The sequence below is a fragment of the Myxine glutinosa genome, chromosome 4 (genome assembly GCF_964187855.1).
Source record: "Myxine glutinosa chromosome 4, kmMyxGlut1.1, whole genome shotgun sequence".
NCBI classification, from domain to species: domain Eukaryota; kingdom Metazoa; phylum Chordata; class Myxini; order Myxiniformes; family Myxinidae; genus Myxine; species Myxine glutinosa.
In genome coordinates, this window is record NC_136264.1 from 40,081,859 (window position 1) to 40,104,147 (window position 22,289).

At 42.5% G+C, this 22,289-nt stretch overlaps 1 protein-coding gene across 1 annotated transcript in view; it reads right to left on the minus strand.

The window, feature by feature from the left end:
• Positions 1-22,289, minus strand: part of LOC144891699 (uncharacterized) — a 1,187,956-nt gene that overhangs the window by 864,521 nt on the left and 301,146 nt on the right. The window lies entirely within an intron of this gene.

Below are 22,289 nucleotides of genomic sequence, written 5' to 3' on the forward strand. Positions count from 1 at the left end.
CTGACAAAGAAATCAAATTCTAGCTTGAGTCGTGTTGAGACAAACCCTTTAAAAATAGAAATAGCATCAGAGCCATAGCCGTTATCTATTTTAATTTTCCGAGATTTATATATCGCATATTTTGCAACAGCAACCAAAAAAAAAATAGAGAGAATAGAGAGAGATAGAGAGAGAGAGAAGATAAAATAAATAGAGAAGAGAGAGAGAGAGAGAGAGAGAGAGAGAGAGAGAGAGAGAGAGAGAGAGAGAGAGAGAGACAGAGACAGAGACAGAGACAGAGACAGAGACAGAGAGAGAGAGAGAGAGAGAGAGAGAGAGAGAGACAAAAATGATATATAGCATGATATTTCAAAAAGTTGTGGACGGATTATGATAAAACATGGTGGATGAGTTGGTTAGGTGACAAGGACAAGCTGATTAGATTTTGGTTCCGGTGTGGATCCAGATCCGGCCTATCGGTGGGATACAAAGCGTAAACTGTTCAGCCTGGTGAGGAATGCGCTCTACCGAGCGGCGCAATATTGCAGAAGATATTTCAGAGAGTTTTACAAGCTAATTAAACATTAATGCAAATGTCTTATCTTGAAGCTATAAACTAGAGTAAGGGGAAATAGTTTGAACGAGGTCAAGCATGACTATCTAATGTAAAGAAAGGCAACGAGCAGTTCATGGATATTGAGACTAAACTTTCAATGTTCTTGGGTAATAAATCATTAATTTTTTCGACCAATCTTGAGTCGGGCATTTTCGAAGGATGGTGGAAGCAAAATCTATTTTTTTAACCTTATTTGTTCATCAACTGCACAGAAATAGGGTTAATATCAGTATCCAGCTTCAGTGAACAAGATCGGAGTGGTGCAATGTTAGAACAACGTCAAGTTTTCACACCCTCTACGGAGTGCCATAATTGAACCAGACTCCTTCACATGCCTTCTGGTCTGCACTGCTGGTCCATGATTGCCCTCTCTGGCTGGGAAGAAAGTACTCGGATTACAAAGTGCTGTAGCTTGGGCGTTCAAGCATGTAGATGGATTACAAAGTATTCACCTGCAGAAATGTCTTTGGGCATTCAATTCCTGAGCATGTCGTAAGCGGTACCTTGCAGGTTCAAAGATTTGGTGGCCCAAGTCCATATTTGACCTCGTTTCAGACAGCTTTATTTTTCTATCACAGCATCATCGCATGAACAAACCATCCTTTCAGTTTGTATTGTGATGTATTTTCATGGAAAGAGACAATGTTGTGGATATGAGGAGGAATAGTTCACCCTGTGGCCTCTACATACTTACGGCAAGCATCCTGTTTTGACATAACCTGCAATTAGATAACAAGATAGTACGACGGGAAATGTGTCAATACGCGACATAGCTTCACTTTACATATTTCTCATTCCATCATTATCACCGCCCAACTGCATCAGGCTACTTGTGTGATATTAAATAGACCAATGTGGCTGAAGAGCTGAAAACATGCATTCCCAAATTAACACACTCTGCAACAGTGCCCCGCATGACGAAGGCTGCCTCGAAGGTAATGTCATGTATGTAATAATGCACCTTAGGGATTTTCAAGCATTCAGATGTACGTAGGCTTTTAGTGGAGGAAACAGCACAGTCTCGTCGAGTGCTGCACTCAACATAAGGATGAGGGGAGGGATGATGACGGACTGTATTGCAAGGTATACATATGTCAATCTTGCAGAATGCACATTCAAGATATCAACACTTTGCTGTCTATTCACTTGTTTATTGTAAACAAAGATTGTATGAGGGTTGGTACGAAAGTAATGCCCTTATTTGATTTCTCACGAAATATAATTCCAAAGACAACCAGATATCTGCGTCACAAAGCAATCGTCAAGGGTAAGTCTCCCCCAGTGCCCGCAATCCAATGATGGCCATATTTTTTCAGACCACCACATGATTTTGACCTTCAACATTTAAGGATAGTGTAAATTAAGAAAATATGTCCCCATCTACAATCTTATCCATAAAACTCAACATCATCAAAATTGGAGGAAAACTATTCAATGTATGATCAAAATTATGACAATCCAAAAAATTTGGTTTTCGAAAAAAGAATCGATTTTTTTTTTGTTAATTAGATCACAATCCGAAAAAGGTAAGTCAAGTACACTTTTCAAATATCAGATGCACATCTTCAGTACAGGTACACTATTATGATGTAAGAACATCTTGGAAGGACAAGCAGTCTTTGAGATTCCGTGTTGGAAAAATTGAGCGTTAACAAAAAATGCGTTTTTTTTTAGTCCACCATTTGACCTTGACCTTTAACTTGGTGGGATACGATGTACATGAAGTGTAAATGCGCCTTATTATAGGCTATCTAGAGATTGCGATTTTGTTCCAATCGGATAAACCTTAGTCGGGTTATGGTGAAAACTGTTAAAATGTCGATCATGATCTTAAAATTAGGTAAAAGGTCAAAAAACCATGTCAAACCCGTATACTTTTTATTGCCTTTATTGATGCAAATTTGAATTCTGAAAGTCCCAACTGGCTCCGAGATACAGCTTGGACACATGGCAGAAACAAGAAAAGAAAAGAAACAAACAAAAAGACCTAAATTGTGGATTACTATGCCTCGGGGTCAAAGAAGCTTTGACATATCATTACATTTTGGGGGCACTAAGTGAAGAAACAAACCCTACAACAGGTATAAGCCTCCCACTATCTTACAGGGGGAGACTTAATGACAATTACAGGGAATATGCATACATACAGTGCATTCAGAAAGTTTTCAGACCCCTTCACTTTTTTCACATTTTATTATGTTGCAGCCTTATGCTGAAATCGTTTAACTTCATTTTTTCCCTCATCAATCTACACTCAATACCCCAAAATGACAAAGAGAAAACAGGATTTTAGAAAGTTTTGCAAATTTATTAAAAAGAAAAAACTGAAACATCACATTGACATAAGTATTCATACCACTCCACCGATCTGGGCTTTATGGCAGAGTGGCCAGACGGAAGCCTCTCCTCAGTGAAAGACACATGAAAGCCCGCTTGGAGTTTGCAAAAAAGCACCTAAAGGACTCGCAGACTGTGAGAAACAAGGTTCTGTGGTCTGATGAAACCAAGATTGAACTGTTTGGCTTCCGTCTGACCACTCTGCCATAAAGCCCAGATCGGTGGAGTGTTGCAGTGATGGTTGTCCTTCTGGAAGATTCTCCCATCTCCACACAGGATCTCTGGAGCTCAGCCAGAGAGACCATCGGTTTCTCGGTCACCTATCTTCCCAAGGCCCTTCTCCCCCGATTGCTCAGTTTGGCCGGGCGGCCAGCTCTAGGAAGAGTCCTGGTTGTTCCAAACTTCTTCCATTTAAGAATTATGGAGGCCACTGTGCTCTTGGGAACCTTCAATGCAGCAGAGATTTTTTTGTGGGCTTCCCCAGATCTGTGCGTCGACACAATCCTGTCTCTGAGCTCTGCAGGCAGTTCCTTCGACCTCATGGCTTGGTTTTTGCTCTGATATGCATTGTCAGCTGTGAGACCTTATATAGACAGGTGTGTACCTTTCCAAATCATGTCCAATCAATTGAATTTACCACAGGTTAACTCCAATCAAGGTGTAGAAACATCTCAAAGATGATCAGGAGAAATGGGACGCACCTGAGATAAATTTCAAGTGTCATAGCAAAGGGTCTGAATACTTATGTCAATGTGATATTTCAGTTTTTTCTTTTTAATAAATTTGCAAAACTTTCTAAAATCCTGTTTTCTCTTTGTCATTATGGGGTATCGAGTGTAGATTGATGAGGAAAAAATGAATTTAAACGATTTCAGCCTAAGGCTGCAACATAATAAAATGTGAAAAAAGTGAAGGGGTCTGAATACTTTCTGAATGCACTGTATGTGGCCAATATGAATTGATTTTCCCACATAGCTGGTATCTGTCAACTGCAGTGCACTTGAATGAGCGCATCATTCCGACAATTGTTTTCCGGTGTCACTGCAGTGCAGGCCAACCACTTCGAAGCTTTGCTCTATTGAAACGCTTTGCTCAACATCTAACGCTGCTCACATCAATGGTGGAGTCGCCGTACCCACTCTTTAAATGCCTATGTATATCCACTGAAGGAACCTCTTCCACATTAACAAATTCATTAACTGTTCTCGGCTTCATATGCACATATAGCGGGGCAGCCATTTTGAAAGCGTGTGTGATGTTGTCATGTGACCGATCACAGTACCGCTCAACCTAAAATGGGTGGGAGATACATCCCTTTCATTGTGATCTCGACGCTTTGGTGTCAAACTGAAAAATAAGAGGCATTACTTTTGTACCGATCCTCATGTACGTATTTGCTCACATCCTAGAAAGATGTGTTTTGAGAAAGAGGGAGAAAAACCTGAGCACAGACGTCATCATGAAAATAAATGAAGAAATTATTGTTTTGGTTAGGAATTTTCTCATCGTTTTCTTGTTTCAAGACAAATTTTCCTATTTGAAGAAAATATTTTGTTATTAAGAAAATTATTTTTGGCAGTGTGGTTCCTGGAAGTTGCAAGTTACAAGATTATTTAGGACCAAGGATGTTTTTTTTTTACACGTATGGTAGTTATCCATCCTCTCCTGCCCCCCATTCCTCCCCACACCCATTCTTTGGCCAAGTCTGCCTCTGTTTTGGCCTTCAACTGTGCTGTTGGTGTTTCCCCCCTCTCTCAACTGTTCCTTTTGTCCTGTTGTGTCCAGGTCCGTTCAGCTCTTCCACGAGGCCCAACTATGTATACAAAAAAAATACTTTCTTGGTTCAACAGTTTCATTTTGGAAAAGGAAACATGTCCACATTATGCTAGTTGGGAGAATAAGGTGTGGAATGGTACCTCTGATGGCTGAGGCAAACATCTGAAGTGCTTGTTTTAATTGCTGGTTTGTGTAGAAGACCAATTGGTGCTTTCTACCCTCAAAACTGGCAATTTAGGCTGCTCCCATCACCGGAAATGGAACATTTGGCAAGGGTTCAAATCAGTCAGTGCAGTGGCACTGCCAGTGCAAGCAGGGTCACACATGTTCAGTGATATAAACATTGTGTTTAAAATACCTCATAATTCCTGCAAAGCCAAACACGATGGTCCTGTATCACAGGAATGTCACTCACACCACACATGCTGATCTTCCCTGCTGGAGCTAGAAAGGCCGTAAGCACTAAGAAAACAAGAGTGTCATCTCGCAAGTATGTCAAAAAAGTTAGAGGAGAGAATTACTGGTATTGAACATTAATTTCACATCACCACCATCCACCCCGTGACTCAAATTCAGGGTGCGGTGACATCCACAACACAAGTGGTGAGCGATTCTGCAGTGGAGACCTTGTCCTGGACATTTCGCTACTCCGGCACAGACTTGTTCAAGCAGCCCTTAACCATGATGAGAATACACAATGGCCAAATATTTTTCAATACATACAGTGGGTCCTTAGCATCCAGAAGCAAGAGCTAGCGTGTGAGACGTATCCAGCTTCCAAAGACATCCAGCTATGAGACATTCTGAAGAACAGTGTAGGCCTAGACTAAGACGCACAACCTTTTCTATAAAACACCTAGATGACAGTTGATTCCGGTTAAGATCAAATGCAGATGAAACCACTTAAATGCGAGAATACTATATACCTCTCATCGATCCTGCCATTGAATAGCTTGGAGGTGTGTGCACTCAATTTTGAGCTGTCTAGCCTGTGTTTGAAAATGGACCCAGCTGTAAAAGTCATGGTGCCTTGCAGATAGGGGTGAAGCATCAATGTGTGCACCACTGGACATTAGGCTGGAGGAGTGGAGGACGCATCTGTCAACACTGGTCGTTGGTGGAATGTCAACGATCCCAAGAGTCTGTTCGTGAAGAATAGGTGAGTACTATCACAGACACCCTGAAAAAAAAATACAAATTCATACCTGGACTGACTGCTGGAAAGGCAACTGCAAACCACCTAGCATCACTCTTACCAAAATATGCCCATCAGTACCTTGACGATTTTGATCCTGACAGTGGTGCTTGTGTTTTTGTTTTTTTTTTTTCACAGGGCAGGTGTATGCATCTAGTGCTGTAGTAGGGTGCGATGTGGTTTACCACTCGTTGCTTTTAGCTAGGGTCGCCAGATAGCTCTGCGAGCGAAAATAAAACCGAGTGCGTAAGCCCTTCCTTCCGGTACATAACTTCTACCCTTGTCAAGACTTTCAGACTACCTCCTTGTGGTGCATCATGGTAACAGTGCTCTTGAGGGCAATGGCTAAATGTCTGGAGGATCTCGTCGTAGGTTGGTACCCTAGAGGTGTAGTGTGCATGGCGGCCCTCCATTGTGAGGACTTGCGGTGACACTTACCAATCCAACCAGGGTAGGTGGAGCTCTTTAGCCTTGGTAGGCAATCCATCTAGGAGAAGGAAACTGAATGCAAATCCCCCTGCTGCCTTGCAGGGCTGCACAAGGGCTAGGTCGGTCCACAGCTGATTCTATGGTGGCGTCAGAAAGGGAATCCGGCCACAAAAAAACATGCCTCGAATATGCCTTTTGGCGAAGTGGCCATTAGGTAAATCACGGCTTACACATGCAAGCATGGAAACGGCCGAAAAACGAAAAAGACGACGACAGTCCAAATAAATGAAAGCAGAATCAGCAGTCCTAAAGTGCAATTGAGATGAATTCGTCACCAGAGTTTGCTTGCTATGGTGGACCTGGCACTTACACTGTTTAAAGATTTGCACCACCGGGGTGTCACGTTGCCTGCAGTGTGAAAACTGGATAAAAATATTCCGAATGTTCTTGGCATTTAACTGCTGACAGATGAAGCAGATTTGTGTCGTTCTCTAATTCCCTGCTCTTGACGTTGTGTTTCTTGTCATTCAAGTTTCCTCTTTGGCTTTTGTTGCATTCCCAAACACTTCGTTCCATCAACTGCAGACTGCAGGATTGTTGGATGCTGTGCTGGAAAGGATGCCACAATAAGGTAGAGACGGAAGGGTCAGGGTTCAGGAGTTATTTTTATGTATTGTAGTTGAACTCCTTTGTGGCCTGGTTATCTAAATGCTTCGAATTTAAACCCTAGATACACTTGACTTAGGGTAACACCTACATTGTAGATGACGTCACACAGAAAAGTTGTTATTATTTAATTATATGACACTTGCATTTTTGTGTTACACCTGTTGCACTTAATGCTGTTTTCTTTGCCAATATTACTTGCACACTTTTTTGTTCTCACATTTTGTGTGCATGTGGATCACTTTGTTCTCTTCGGTGTTCTGCCTGCAAGGTGTTGGGAGAAGTGGGTGTGGAGAAGGGGAAAGGTAGAGTGCGGCAGGAGGGGAGTTAGAGACATTGTCCTTGGAAATAACAATGCCAAAAAGTTCCATTGCTGATCGCAGAGTGCAATGAAGTTTAGGGTTTCTGGTCCTGCATTTCTTGTGTGATGTCATCATTTCTTTCATGAGGTCTGCCATAAAGGAATGCCTGTTCTGTGACAAACCTGTGTAGTATAGTCTGGGTACAATCTGCAGAACTGGTGTGCGTTAGATGCTCAGAGTTCCACAGCGTTGCTCCCTATTGGGTGATGAGAGCAACTTCAAATCCATTGATCCACGATATCAACTGCGGCTCTGATTGATTACACCTTAATGGCATCTGGTTTCTACTTGCCACGGGTGGCACCCTGGCATGTGTGCAGGAACATTGTGCTCAGCAGGATGACAGGTCTGGTTTTTTTTCTTTTGTTTGTTTTTTTTGAATGGCACACAGGTCTCCATTTAACATGCCCTTTCAATCCAAACCCAGATGAGCGAATTGCTCAGCTACGTGCGGCATCTGTGTCCGTACGGTGCCAACTGCACTGACATCTCCCGAGAAATTCCTCCGCCAGATGAGCGCTTTGTGAAAGAAGCTGTCAGTTGTCAACATCGTGTTGCACAATGTCCTCACGACTTGAGATGAATGTTCATGAACAGCTTCGCACCAATGACTACTGTGGGTCTTGAGATGATCTCACCTTTCAGCATCATCTCGATGGATGAATGTGTAACTGCATTTGTTTACCACCTGCTCTGTGCATCTTGTTTCTGGAGCCAGAATAGCTCGGTTGTGCAAATCCTCGAAATGAGGTGTGAACTATTAGTGTGCAACAGCTGCCCAACCGCATTCCTTTGCTGTTCACTCATTCAACTCAGATGAGATCCGAACCTACACAGTGACACAACAGGAATAAAACGTCATAAACACACGCTCACTCACTCAAAAATGTCATACAACGAATGGATCAAAATGTTGTTTCATCAGATTCTGTGGCTGAATGGTTGGAGCGTCTGCTCTGATTCTGGGAGGTCGGTGGTTCTAATCTCAGCTGAGTCATACCGAAGACTTTAAAGATTATCGTATGTGCTGCTTCCTTGCTTGACACTCAGACTCGGCATTCAAAAAGTATAGACCAGGGCAAGCATGATATTTCAAGCCATATGGTGGCAGCCATGCTGCAGGCTTTGATGGACCTAATGGCTTCCTCCTGTGTTGAAGTTCTTTAAAGGGAACTCATAATAATCAACAAACGTTCACTTGAGGATTATCGTCTGAAGATAAGTTTGCCCCCACATACACTTGAGCACACCCAATGTGAAACACGTTTGATAACGAGAAGGGCACACGGTAGAGCGCAAACCTCCGCCAGGCTGAACAGTTTATGTTTTGTATCCCACTGATAGGCCGGATCTGGATTCGGACCTGAACCAAAATCTCATCGGTTTGTTCTTGTCACCGAACCAACTCATCTACCTAGTTGTGTCATAATCCGTCCATAACTTGAAGTATCGTTTTTGGCCCTATCACTCAATATTGTGAAGAATCATTTAAAGAATTTAAAAATATATAACATCCAGATCTTCACCAAAATCGAATCGATTCGTCCTTGTCACACACCCAACCCGTCCACTACGTTTTGTCCGAATCCATCCATAACTGTTTGAAATATCGTGCGATACTTCGTTTTTGGCCTCGTCTCTCAATATTGTAAAGAATCCTTTTTAGAAATAAAAACCCCCTCCTATCCAGATCTTCACCAAAATGGAATCAATGTTTCCTTGACACACACCCAACCTGTCCACTAAGTTTTGTCCGAATCCATCCATAATTGTTTGAAATATCGTGCGATACATCGTTTTTGGCCGCGTCTCTCGATATTGTAAAGAATCCTTTTTAGAAATTAAAAACCCCCTCCTATCCAGATCCTCACCAAAATGGAATCAATGTTTCCTTGACACACACCCAACCTGTCCACTAAGTTTTGTCCGAATCCATCCATAACTGTATGAAATATCGTGCGATACATCGTTTTTGGCCGCGTCTCTCGATATTGTAAAGAATCCTTTTTAGAAATTAAAAAAACCCTCCTATCCAGATCTTCACCAAAATGGAATCAATGTTTCCTTGACACACACCCAACCTGTCCACTAAGTTTTGTCCGAATCCATCCATAACTTTTTGAAATATGGTGCTATACATTGTTTTTGGCAGTATCTCTCAATATTGTGAAGAATCATTTGGAATAAAAAAAAACTCATATTAGGATCCGGATCTTCAACAAACTAAAACAAATTCGTCCTTGTCACATTCAAACCTGTCCACCAAGTTTCATCCGAATCTGTCCACAACTTTTTAAAATAACGTGCTCACAGACAGACAGACAAACAGGAGTGAAAACAACCTCCATTCACCTTTGGTGGTGGTGGTTAAAGGTGAAAACGATGTTGGGTCTGACCATCTGCATATTGCAGTCACGTGATACCCCTTCCCAGACGATACCTTAACACCTCGTGCACGTTGGACCACCGGGTGGTCTTCATCCTGGACTGCGCAGGTAACTTTCAAACGTTGTTGTACCTGAGCCAATTGTTATGATTGTGAGAGATAACTGATCTTAAAAGAGATGGCCATTCATTGTACGTTGGTACCAAGTTTTCAATTCCTCTCTCCTAATCTGCAGTGTCATCCCATCAGGATGTGATGAGTGATCCCAAGAAAGAGAGTGGTTCTGCAGAGCTTGTTCTGTTGTCTGTACCTGACTTTGGACTCACTCATGGTAAATACCTTATTGATATCTTTAGGTACTGAGGATCTTAAACATCTAACACAAGATTTCGTGAAACCAGCACAAACAGGTATTCATTCATTTGGCTTAAAGGTTAAAATGGCTGGCTTAAGATCTTAGGGACTTGAGTCTGAGACCCTGTTGTGCTGTTTAATTAACACCAGATGGGTGACACAGCCTGTCATCATTCCGAGGTCGACAAAATGAGTATCAGACATCCGGTAACAGGGGCACTGCCCCACCCCCAGAAAATGATGAAACCAGCAGCCATAGGCTGCATACGAAACAGCAACAACAACAGCAACAACAACAGTGAAAATGATGCCATTACATTATACTACACTAGCAGGAGTATCCGGCGTTGCCTGGTGATGTTCTAATCCTGTTGCCATTTTGAAAAAATCAATTTTTTTTTCTATTTTTTGTAGGTGCCTAAAACACCCCCTTACCTACACCTAATAATGAAAATAAGTATTTAATATTATAGTATTACACACACACACACTAATCTGGGATCATTAAATATTATCTTTCATATAGCTACAAAGGTAAGCCTGGTGTTGGCTTAGCGGTTAGGGAGCTGGCTTGGGATCCTAGGATCGTGGGTTCGAATCCTGGTCGATCGCTGAATTAACGCCAGGGGGGTTGACTCGACTTGTCATCCCTCCGAGGTCGGAAAAATTGAGTATCAGTTCACTGGTATATTCCCTGCTTGTCACAAGAGGCGACAAACAGGGTTGGTGGCAGGAAGGGCATCCGGCCATACAACATTGCCTCAAAAAGGGGACCATGTTGCCCAAAAAAGGCCAACCCCTGCTCTGTGGGGAAAGATGGCCTCCAAAGGTGGTTTTTTGTTTATTTTTAAACCCCCAAAAAACTTATTCTTCAAAATTAAAAATTTTTTTTACCCTAAACACTCCCCGACACTCACTGATGAAGGTCTCAAAGTTTGACGAAGATCGGTTCAGCCATCTGATAAAAATGGTGACACACGGACAGACGGACAGGCAGACAAACGGCTCTCTTATAGTATAGATGAGCAGGAGAGCAAGCAGATATTACGTGCAATATGGCTGATGAAAGGAATATTCTGATACTGTGACACCAATTCAATGATTATTTAAACGAGGTTCAGATCAGAAGCACAAACCAATCCCGAGACCTTCGAGGCTACATTTTGAATCTTTGGTTGCAACACACCGATATAGCCATTACTAGAATGAGGATGTCTCTCGTAGATGAAACTTCTCGTCTATCATTATCTTATTTTTGAAAAGTTTGTTCAAAAGTATTTAAACACGTTGGGTAAACCAACTCTATTCTGATTCTGATGTTCAATACTGTTACAGAGCTACGGTGCTGCCGGAGCACTTTCTTTGCAAGGGTCCTTCCCACATGTTTATTAGCCTCTGTTGGACTTGGTCCGAAACATTGGACTTAGTCACCCAATCTGCCCACCAAATTTCATCCCAATCCGTCCACAACTTTTGGGGATATCGTACACACAAACAAACAAACAGACAGGGGTGAAAACATAACTTCCGCCACCGAAGGAGGTACCTACTCTCTGAGTGGAACACCTCTGTCCCATTACTGTCTTCTTCTTTACTCTTAGGGCCGTGTCCTCTGCTTCTGTCACTGTCTATTCTTCTGAAAACCTAAATGGAGGATGAGTACAACCAAGAGTGAAATTTGAATAGGAAAGCCCATATTACCACTTGCTTAGAGTACTGTTATGGAGTTCTTTAAAGTTATTTTACCTCAACAGGGTGTTATTTAAAGTGTACCTCAACAGAGTAACCGAAGACCCTTTTTAGAGAGTCGAAACCCCTGCTAGGGTGGTCCCAGGGGGCAAAGCCTCTCCTCTTCTATCCTCACCCACCCCCTAGATTTCCTAGAATGATGATGAGGATTTTCTCAGAAACAACATGATCATCAGGCCCAGTGTCTGACAGCCCAAAGGTGCGCAACCAGACAAGCTCTAAGTGCACCTGCCGTATCGGCGACATCCAGCGTCCGCTTTGTGAGGCTCGCATCCCGATATTCCGAACGTGCACAGACTTTGTGCCGACGTTTCGCCCGAGGTTTGTGAACTGGAGCTTTGCACTTACCACGTAATGCGCGATAATTGCTCTCAAACCCTTGAGGCTACATTGTTGTGCAGGCAGTTTTATTTCCAGGGGGGTTGGGGGTGAAAGAGAAGCGTAAGAAATAAAACGCGGAGGCAGTTCACAATTTGCTCATTCCTGGAGTCATTAGACTCGTTCAGACTGTCATTCGTAAAGGAAAGGACAAACTGGAAATGTGAGAGTTACGATTGAAAGTTATGAAGGACGGTGCAGACATTATGTCTTTTTTTTTTAGTATATATATTTTTAGAACAACCGTTTCAACCGAGTTAAAAACGTAGTTCCCAATTCCAGCTCAAAACTAGCGGTCTGTGTTGACGTCACAAGAGAAAAAGCAAAGGTTGCAGGCCCCAGCCAGGAGTTGTTTTTGTGTGGTGCTTGTGTACTGGTGTGTTTGTGTGTGATGCGTAGACGACGTAACTTTATGTTTGTAAAACGGACAAACAGACATTTTCGGTTATATTGCGTAGATTCACGTTGCAAACATATGTACTTTATAGATACACGCATTTTTATAGTACGTACTTCAAAGATGCACTCATGTTCTTAATACACGTTCTTTATAGACGTACTCACATTCTTAAGAGTACATCCATGATAGAATACTCACATTCTAATAGTACATACTTCATAGATGTAAATGTGCAGACAGACAGACAAACAAATGAAAAATCACTCATCGAGCGACACTTGGCAAAACAGAACAAAGTAGCATGGCACTCAGTGGGGCATCCTTTTGACCTCAAAAATAATTAGTGGTTGAATTCAGTGACCTGATATGCAAACCGTCTTCAAAGTTTAAGTTAATCGGATGAAAATTGACAATTTTAGAAATTCGGCCTATGTTGACCTTTTGGCCTATGTTGACCTCAAAAATTGTCGGTGGTTGAATTTAGTTTGCTGATATGTAAATCCCATTCAAATTTCAAGTGAAACGGATGAAAATTGAGGATTTTAGACATTTTGAAATTGTTGTTGACCTTTGGCCTATGTTGGCCTTTTGGCCTATGCTGATCTCAAAAATAGTTGGTGGTTGAATTCAGTTTGCTGATATGTAAATCCCATTCAAATTTCAAGTCAATCGGATGAAAATTGAGGATTTTAGACATTTGAAAAAAAGTGGTTGACCTTTGGCCTATGTTGACCTTTTGGCCTATGCTGATCTCAAAAATAGTTAGTGGTTGAATTCAGTTAGCCGATATGTAAATCCTCTTCAAATTTCAAGTCAATCGGATGAAAATTGAGGATTTTAGAAATTGGAAATGGTTGTTGACCTTTGGCCTATGTTGACCTTTTGGCCTATGCTGATCTCAAAAATAGTTGGTCGTTGAATTCAATTTGCCGACATGTATATCCTATTCAAATGTCAAGTCAATCGGATGAAAATTGAGGATTTTAGAAATTTGAAAAAAAAGTGGTTGACCTTTGGCCTATGTTGATCTGAAAAATAGTTGGTGGTTGAATTCAGTTCGCCGATATGTAAATCCTATTCAAATTTCAATCGTATGAAAATTTAAGATTTTAGAAATTCGGAAAAAGTGGCAGACCTTTGGCCTACGTTGACCTTTTGACCTTTAACCCCAAAAATATATAGGATTTTGTCGGACCACGAACTCTACCATTTGGTAAAGTTTCGTGAAGATCGGTTTAAAATTGTGACCTGTAGGCAAGTATAAGTGAGCGGACAGATAAACAAAGAAACACACACACACACACACACACACACACACACACACACACACACACACACACACACACACACACACACACACACACACACACACACACACACACACACACACACACACAACCCGGAGTGATCAACCTACTTGCAAATTTTTTTCCTTTTTCCTTGTAACAAACACACAAACACATAAACCGGAGTGATGAATATACCTGCAAAAAATATCTTTTATTTATTTTTTGCCGAGTAATAAACAAGAAATATGTCTTGCAAAGCACGATACTTGCAAAATCCCTAAAATAAGTTGTTGACCTTTGCCCTATGTTGACCTTTTGGCCTAGGTTGACCTCAAACTAATTGGTGGTTAAATTCAGTGACCTGATATGTAAATCCTCTTCACATTTCAAGTCAATCGGATGTAAAATGAGGGTTTTAGAAATTCGACAAAGTTGTTGACCTTTGACTTATGTTGACCTTTTGACCTCAAACAATAGGTTTCGTCCTTATGACCAACTCCACCATTTGGTGATGTTTCGTAAAGATCGGTTTAAAATTGTGACCTGTAGGCAATTTGACAGACAGACAAACAGAATCACAGACAATAATGCGCAAGACCAACCAATATAGGCTACTTGAAAAATCTTGGATTTTTCGCAAATAACAAACAGACCCAAATGCAATACCCTCTCTTCTGACGAGGGTAATAAAACATCAGAATAAGATGGTTGCAGTTATCTGCCCTAACGGACCACAGGATGCTGACGTTTGGGTTTACCTTTCTTCGGAGCAAAAGGAGGTTGAACCTCTGCACGCGAAACACCAAGTTGACAGTTTGGAGGTGTGTTTCGATTCAAACCCTCTTTTTGAATCTGGGAGGTTGGTGGAACCCCAGTCGAGTCACACCAAAGACTTTAAAAATGGAATGTGCTGCTTCCTTGCTTGACCCACAGGAAAAACCATACCGTGGTAATAGTGCAGGCTTTGGATAGGCCTAGTGGCCTCCTGCGTTGAAGCTCCTTGAAAGGAAACTCGTATTATTATGTTTTTAACTGTTGAGTGTTTGATCGAGATTTCTTTTTCTTCAGTCGCCTCCATCACTTTTGAATGGAGAGCTAATCGAGGAGTGGAGTGTGGCGCACATTTGAGAGATTCCATCGCAACCTGGCCTGGGCCTTGCCCTTTAGGTTCGCACTCTCTCCTCTCAGCTGTCTGTATCCTGGGTTTGAATCCCTCTGGGTATACACTAGTTTATATCCTGAGTTTGAATCCCATTAGGTGTGCACTACTCTATATCCTGGGTATCCCTGATGTCCTAGAAAGCTATGGAATAACACATTTTGCGCATATCCATGCATGAGAAGTACATCGTCACCACCATGGTCTTTCATCATGGTGGACAGGCCGGAAGCACTACCACAAAGGATTGTGGGTGGAATCTGTGGTCTTGCTGACGCAGCTTGGGCGACAGGAAACAGAGACTGCACCTGCAATTACATAGACTCACGCCTGGAGTCAGGAAATGAACCACGATCTGATTTTTATTCATACATCTTGTACTCACTCAGTCCACAGGAAGTAGCAGGATGAATTAAACCCATGACAATGCTTGTAAAAACCACAAGCTGACTAATTGACATTCTTGACTTGAGTTCACCTTTCAGGAGACTCACAGGTCATTCACTTTGCTTGCAAACACGTAACATCATGTAATGCCGCATGACAAAGGCAGTTTCGATCAACGTCACACACAATTGCATTTGATGAGTAATAAGTTACAACATCAATGGTGACCCAACAATGGACAAAATGAGAATCCAAACTTTATGATCTTTCTCGGTCTTCCAAAAGTTTTTGTGATGCGCCGATATATCATGGATTTAAAAAATTTTGATGAACAACGCTCTTACAGAGTGAAAGCTGCTGCCGAAGCACTTCATTGGCATTGGTTATATTGGGAGGTTAAGTCTTTGGTATTCACTTATTTTTTAATTTGATATCTTTTATGAATGAGCTTGATGCCAGTGTTTGAATTTGAACCACCAACCTGCCAGACCGAACGCGGATACTCCAACCAAATGATGCCACCAATAGTCAGGTTCACGATGTTTTTTCGTTCAAAATTTTTGGAGATTAGCAAAACTATACATTTTTGGAATATTCAGAGCATGAGGAATCCAAAAATTAATGTTTACATTTGCGTAGACACCTTTGCGAAAATGACACTCAGGACAGTGATGAAGATCTGTAAAAGCATATTCCTGAACGGTATAGACCTCGTAGATCCTGTGTATAGGACTTATAGTTCAATCTGACACTAACAAGGCTGCTTTCTTGCTTCATAAACCCAAACCTATAACTTCAAAGGACTTGCAATATCATGTATTATGTAATACAGTTATATCACAAATATAAAGACAATGGTTTTCAATTATCTTTGTTTGTTGCTTTTCTATAAACCTGAGCACTATTTTGAGGCCTTTATTGGATTCCTTGACCCAGAAAACATAGGATTAGCATATTTAATTAAGTTTCTAGGTTGACTAGAAGCCGAGATCGCGCAAAATATGTATTTTATGGCGGCCATTTTGAAAATCCAAAATGGCGGCCATGCCCATGTCTGTGCAAATGGCAACATTGATTTTCGGATTCTCCATGCTCTGATGATTCCAAAAATGTACAGGTTTGCTAATCCCAAAATTTTGAACGAAATTCTATTTGTTAACATCGTGAACCTGACTACAACCTGGCAGAGTAGGTAAATGAGTTCTAAAACTCTCCAGAGTTCATCGCCAGTTCCTTAAACAAAGTCCAACCAGGAATGAAAGTCTGCAACCACGTTTATGCCTCACACCGGATGCGAAACACCAGGTCGGAAGTTCATGACTGGGTTGAGCTCAAAAGTGAGTGCGCATCCATATCCTGGCAGCCTCTTATATACACATTTAAATAATATGTAAACTTGAGCTTAACTGTTGAATAAACATAAGGTATTGTTTATTCTTTTTGAAAACAGCAAGGGTGGCCGAGACGATTTGATACACAAGGAAACGCAGACAGCAAGAGGAGGTCACTTGGGCCATATCCACACCCTATACATCTCAATCTCAGCAAAACCATCCTCATAAACTTATTAGTCTGTCTCGCAAAGGCTATGGCAATTCTCCCTCTGACAAAAAAAAAAAAAAAAAACACCTTTAGAGACCATTTTTCCCCGCAAGCAGGGGTTGGCCTTTTTCGGGGACCGTGGTTGTTGTTGCTTTTTGGTCCCCTTTTTGAGGCAATGTTTTACGGCCGGATGCCCTTCCTGCCGCCAACCCTTTTTGTCGCCTTTTTACGACAAACAGGGAATTACCAGTGAACTGGTACTCAATTTGCCGACCTCGGAAGGATGACAGGCTGAGTCAACCCCCCTGGCGTTAATTCAGCGATCGACCGGGATTCGAACCCAGGATCCTAAGATCCTAAGCTGGCACCCTAGCCGCTGGCACCCTAGCCGCTGGCACCCTAGCCGCTGGCACCCTAGCCGCTGGCACCCTAGCCGCTGGCACCCTAGCCGCTGGCCCAACACCAGGGCTCACCAGGGCTCTGACACCAGGGCTCTGACAGCTGCATTCAAATTGTTCTGAAATTAAGGTGAAAATAATTGTTGGATGTGCTGGCATATCATATCATAACTATCATATCATATAGTCCGGGGGCTGAGTAGGGTTTACATGCACCCCCCCACCCCCCACAACTTAACTTCCCAGGTATGTCCATGTACCCCCCACCCTAGGGGTTAGGAAAAACCATGTTAACAGAAAAAAAACTCATTCCCTCATAGTTTGACCTCTGGTGACCTCATTAGTGATCTCATTTGCATATACCACATATCATTGTAAAGAGTGTCCCAGGACAAACATTTTGAGGGGTCATATGCAACCATAGGATGACTAGGTAAAAAGTTATGGCCATTTGAATTTCGCCTACCCCTAATTTTCGGAAATCACTGACACAGGGGGGGTAACATCAAAATATGCGTGGGAGGTACCTTGGGAATGAGTTTTTTTTCTGTTAACATGGTTTTTCCTAACCCCTAGGGTGGGGGGTACATGGACATACCCGGGAAGTTAAGTTGTGGGGGGGGGGGGGGTGCATGTAAACCCTACTCAGCCCACGGACTAATAACTACAGTGAAAAATGAACAGCGACGCAAAACTACATTAATGTCCATTAAGCTGAAACCCATACGTACTCGTATGTACAGTATGTGCCACACCATTCATAGCAACCTATAGTACTGTGTATCTAAAATAAGTTCATATTTAATTAAATGCAATTCTCTCAGGCTCATGGAGGAGGTAAATCACAAGGACATACAAACACAGTACAGAACATGAGATTTGAACTTGGGACTAACAGCATCATGCATTCAAAGAGGAACGCCAAATAGGGCAACCCAGTATTCATTCATAGGTCGCTTCGCTGACGGACCAATTAGTCGTCACATCTCTTGCTGCTAGAAGGGGGAGGGGAGAGGGGGAAGGGGTAGAGAGAGGAGGGGAGCAGAAGGAGAAGGGAAAGGGGGGGGGGAGGGGAAGAGATATACTGCATATACATATTTGGGAGGGGTGGGGGGCTTTGACAGGCCCCTCGTTTTGTGGGTGGGGGAAGAATGGAAGGAGGACAAATTTACCCATGTGAGGAGTGCTTTAACCTCAGCATTGCCCAGGTAAAGGAAATTGTAATACCCTCTGCCACCCACCACCAGGTGGCGCTACATGGTAAACATTTACATAGAGCATTTATGCCCCCCACGGCCCCCCACACACTCGCGTGACGTCATGGCCACATAGCTTATGTTACCCCCCACACAAAGTTGTATTTGTACCCCAGGTTTGGAGTTTGTAACTTAAAAGATGTTGCCGTGCATAAGGAGCAAAGGCAGACAGACAGTAAGCCATAGAGAGGCAATGGTGTTTATATATACATATATTATAAAGCCTGTCAAAAATGACGGGTTGGAATGATCTATTTGACGGTGCAGCCGTGTGAGCATACCAAAGTCTGAATCCTGGGCCTGGTGTCAGGTGTGCTTATATCTTCTTTATTTATTAGATCTCCTATAGACATAAATGAACACTCGGTTTACTCTGCGCACTTTGCACGTCACGTTCAGCGAATGTCACCTTCCTGCGCCTTGTATTTATTGTGATTTAAAAAAAAAAAACGCTTCCATACACCGACCTTGAGGCTCGGTTTGCAAGCCACTGTCTACAATTCCAATGTAAGAGACATAATTACTCTTCTTTTGGGTCTTCGGAGTCCTCGGGGTCTTTTGGGTCCTCTGATTCATTTGGGACTTTTGGGTGTTCATGTTCTTTTGCATCCTTGGGGTCTTTTGTGTCCTCTGGGTCATTTGGGTCCTCAGGGTCTTTTGGGTCATGTGAGTCTTTTGGGTCCTCTGGATCTTTGGGCTCCTTGGGTCTTTTTTTGGTCATCTGGATCTTCGGGGTATTTTGGGTCTTGGTGGTCTTTGGGTCTTTCCAGTGTTTTGGGTCTTCAGGGTCTTTATGGGTTTTTAAGGGTCTTTCGGGTCTTTTCAGTGTTTTGGGTCTTCAGGGCCTTTTGGGTTTTTTTTGTCTTTTGGGTCTTTAAGGGTCTTTGCGGTCTTTGGGGTATTTTGGATATTTAAGGGTCTTTTGGATATTTAAGGGTCTTTGGGGTCTTTTGGGTTTTCTGGATATTTAAGGGTCTTTGGAGTTTTTTGGGTCTTCAGGGTCTTTTGGGTGTTCGTGGTCTTTTGGGTGTTCATGGTCTTTTGGTTATTTAAGGGTCTTTGGGTGTCTGTTGTGTCTTTGTGGTCTTTAAGGGTATTTGGTGTATTTTGGGTCTTTCAGAGTCTTGGGGTCTTTTCAGTATTTTGGGTCTTTGGGGAATTTGGGGTCTTCAGTGTCTTTTGGGTTTTTGTGGTCTTCAGTGTCTTATGAAGTTTTTATGTAACATCTTCCAATGGAGTCTGTGACGTGCACTGCCATCTACACACCTCTCGAGCAAGAGTTGTCACGAAGAAACGTGTGTGCATCTTTTGATGTGCACACTTGTAGCTCATTTCAGGGCTTGTGTCTGACGAAGAGGAATCCAATTGTCAAATGTAAAACGCTACCATTGAATCAACAAATGGCAATTGATGGGTTTGAGAAAATGGAATTCCACTTGTCGGTTGTGTTAGTGGGGTACCTTTCATTTCCACAGGCCCTTTCAGCACCCACGGCATGGTACCGGAAACCACCATACATGAACCATAATAATCAGGTGTAATGATGAATATTTCTGAAACATCCGTAGATAAATACAAGTGTTAGGTGGACTACAGCAGGATACCTGGAGGTGGTTCAACAAGAATACATGAGCAATTGCTTACGAAAAAAGTTTTGCATGGAAAGCCCACCTGCTGGCAAATATATATTTCTCGAAGTAATTGAGTTATATTTTTCACTTTTGGATTCGTGCCCCAAATTCATACATTGAATTTACAAGATCAATCTACTGTTTAACGACTACAATTATTCCCCATATTCCTGAGGGGCCAGCCAGGGACCGTTTTTGCTTCAAGTCTGGGTACTTGTCTGGGTCAGACCTGTGAAGGTGATTTGTATGCCAAGAAGGACCTACTGGATGCCAAGAAGGACCTACTGGATGCCAAGAAGGATCTACTGGATGCCAACAAGGACCTACTGGATGCCAAGAAGGATCTACTGGATGCCAACAAGGACCTACTGGATGCCAAGAAGGATCTACTGGATGCCAACAAGGACCTACTGGAAGCCAACAAGGACCTACTGGATGCCAACAAGGACCTACTGGAAGCCAACAAGGACCTACTGGATGCCAACAAGGACCTACTGGATGCCAAGAAGGACCTACTGGATGCCAACAAGGACCTACTGGATGCCAAGAAGGACCTACTGGATGCCAAGAAGGATCTACTGGATGCCAACAAGGATCTACTGGATGCCAACAAGGATCTACTGGATGCCAACAAGGATCTACTGGATACCAACAAGGACCTACTGGATGCCAACAAGGACCTACTGGAATCCAACAAGGATCTACTGGATGCCAACAAGGACCTACTGGATGCCAACAAGGACCTAGGACTAGGAGGGTTATCTGGGTAGAGTGGGGGGTGGACAGAGAGGTTGAAGGTGGGGATGATCTTCCCCACCTTTCTTTAGGGAGGTATCTGGCCCCACCTTTGTCGATGTATTACAAATGTGAGTTGTAGTTCATGTAGACGTACACTGACTGATATCTATAAATGTTTTTGTCCTGCAGGTATTACTTGTACAAACTCCTCCATGAGTCTTGTATCAGGATTAAAACACGAATTCGAAAACGTCATCTTGGGATATTAATAATAAAATAATGTTCCCTTGGTCTTCACAAGAAATGTTAACGCAGGAGGCCAATAAGCCCAACAAAGCCTGCGCTATGATTGGCAACCTATGGTTGTTTGTGCTATATCGTTTTGAATGTTGAGCGTCAAGCATGTAAGCAGCACGTATTTTGAAGTGTTTTGCTATGACTCGATCAGGGTTCGAACCACGGACCTCCCAGACTCAGAGCACACGTTCTTAAAGCTTTATTCATCCATTGACCCTATTAAAACGATTTGTCATGTTGCACACACACATCCACACACACACATATATACACATACACACCCACACACACATATATACACATACACACCCACACACACACTAAATGCTTGAACAGTAAGTAATCCTGATGATTGGCAAAGCAGGTATTTGAGCTTATTCACATCCGATCAGACTACTTTTCCCTCGTGTGTGCGTATGTGTGTGTGTACGTGTGTGTATATGTATGTATGTATGTATGTATGTTTGTATATATATATATATGTATGTGTGTGTGTGTGTGTGTGTGTGTGTGTGTGTGTGTGTGTATGTGTGTATATGTATATTTGTGTATGTGTGTGTATATGTATATGTGTTTGTGTGTGTCTGTATATGGGGGGGTATGACGGGGGGTGCGGGGGTATGACAGGGGATGGGGGGTATGACGGGGGGTGGGGGTATGACGGGGGGTGGGGGGGGGAGGGAGGGACGATAGACTTGGTGGGAGTTATTGGTTTTGGGAGGAGATTCTGACCCAATATTTCTTTTTCACCCCTCTAATTTAAATCTCCCGCTTCCCTCCAAAACATGTTGTTCTAAAATAGCAGGCCATAGTGCACATGCTATCTTGATCCTCTCTTCCTCATTCTTCCCTTTCTGTGAGCGATGGTGATGACGGGTTTACACTCGGAGCTCGCTGGGACGGACACTCAAACAAAGTACAACCCCTGAATTATCAGGAACGTTATTAAGGTAAAAATTCCCATT